This window comes from Rhinopithecus bieti, unplaced genomic scaffold (genome assembly GCF_001698545.2).
Source record: "Rhinopithecus bieti isolate Rb0 unplaced genomic scaffold, ASM169854v2 scaffold_29093, whole genome shotgun sequence".
NCBI classification, from domain to species: domain Eukaryota; kingdom Metazoa; phylum Chordata; class Mammalia; order Primates; family Cercopithecidae; genus Rhinopithecus; species Rhinopithecus bieti.
In genome coordinates, this window is record NW_016853724.1 from 907 (window position 1) to 2562 (window position 1656).

Consider the following 1656-nt stretch of genomic DNA (forward strand, 5'->3'; position numbering starts at 1 on the left):
TTACAACTTATATGGTCACAAAACATTAATGATCTCCTGTAGACCAAGCAAATGTTTTTTTACCATAATTGTCGTGCACCAAATTCACAGCCAGAATCCCCAAGATAAAAAAATTTTTTTTTGCACAATACAAATAATAACTTAAAATACACATACACACATATACACACACTCTCACACGCACTTCTTACAGAACTGTGCTTGGGGAAACTCCATTTGTTGAGTGCCACTGAAGGCATATTTTGCTAAACTGCTGCTCCAGGTATTTTGTTTGGAAAATCTATCACAGTAGGGCACAGCTGTTTATTGGATGAGCAGAAAAGAAAGATATGCTTGTGGCAACCAGAAAGTTTTACGGTCTTTCAAGTTGTATAAAATGGACCTGCAGAAACGTTTAAGTGTTCTCAGGATGCAAAGTTGGAGCTGAAATGTGATATCAAACCAGTTGCAAAAGTGTACAGCAGCCATCTCTTGAGGTCAAACCTGGTACCCAGATATGTGACAAAGCTTCAGGACACATCTGTAAATTAGGAATAAAAAACAGAAAGGTAAGAATACTAAAATTGGAGTGTCATGCTTTAAAATTTTCACTAATAGTAAACCTGAGAAATAGCATGAACGATGAGTCACCACTTAAAAGATACTAAAATCAAGAATTTAAGGAACCTGACTCAAATTCAGTTAGATATACAGCTGTTTATATTTTATGCTTTGACTATCTGGTAGTTGCAAATTATTTAGAATAAGAAATCCTGATCACACTTGATAAACTAACTTAAGGAATCAACTTTCATAAATTAACAACTGAAACTATCTTTCTGGAGAAAAGACAGGTAACAAATTGGTGCTTGAGTCAGACTACCTAGATTTTAATCCTAGCTGAACCACTAGCTATATAAGCTTGGGCAAATTATTTAACCTCTGTAAGTGCTATCTTTACCAGTAAAATGGAGCTAATAATAGTACTCCCTCATAGGGTCACTGTGAGGATTATATAAGCTTTGGTGTGGATTTAATGCGCTTAGCAGAGTGGCAGGCACATTTTATTTCACAGGGACTTTTACTCTCAGGAGTTAAGATTCAGTGTAGAAATTCTGCTCTTGAAACAGAAAATTCAAAGAAAACGTAGCAATACTTACAGCTTGTTGGCCTTGTCCCATACCGTCGCATAATCTGATCATGTGTGAATTTCACAAAAGATTCATATTGTTCTGTGAGAAGACGGTACATACTTATCCTCAGCAACTCTCCCTCAATTTTAAGAATCAAGTGTCAGGATGACAAATAGCTTCCCAGTATGAATTCTCCACCCTTCCTCTTAGAACCCAGAGCCTGCCCTAGCCTTGCTTTTACTCTACTGTTCCTCCCAAATCACACCCAACTCTCCACATCTTTAACTATGACTTCTACTAGGAAGTTTGAATATGTTGACAATACTGCACTCTTCCATAACACCTGCTGAGAGTTTAGTACACTATCACAACCATCTGTTTACCAGCCAGCTAGCCCAAATGGCCTACTCAATGCCTTTAGTGACAGACAAAATTATTGCAAGAGCTTGGTTTGTTTCTTTTCAGAAATGCAAATGAAAATCCCTTCCATTGGGCAAAGTGTAGCACTCCTGTAATGCCAGCACTCTGGGAAGCTGAGGTGGAG

At 37.7% G+C, this 1656-nt stretch overlaps 1 long non-coding RNA gene across 1 annotated transcript; it reads right to left on the bottom strand.

The window, feature by feature from the left end:
• Positions 1–288: 288 nt before the first annotated feature.
• On the bottom strand, positions 289–1160 carry LOC108525258 (uncharacterized). Its single transcript, XR_001884238.1, has 2 exons — positions 1140–1160; positions 289–520 (listed from the first exon to the last, which is right to left on the bottom strand). It is a non-coding gene; the product is annotated as an uncharacterized LOC108525258 (long non-coding RNA).
• Positions 1161–1656: the final 496 nt, after the last annotated feature.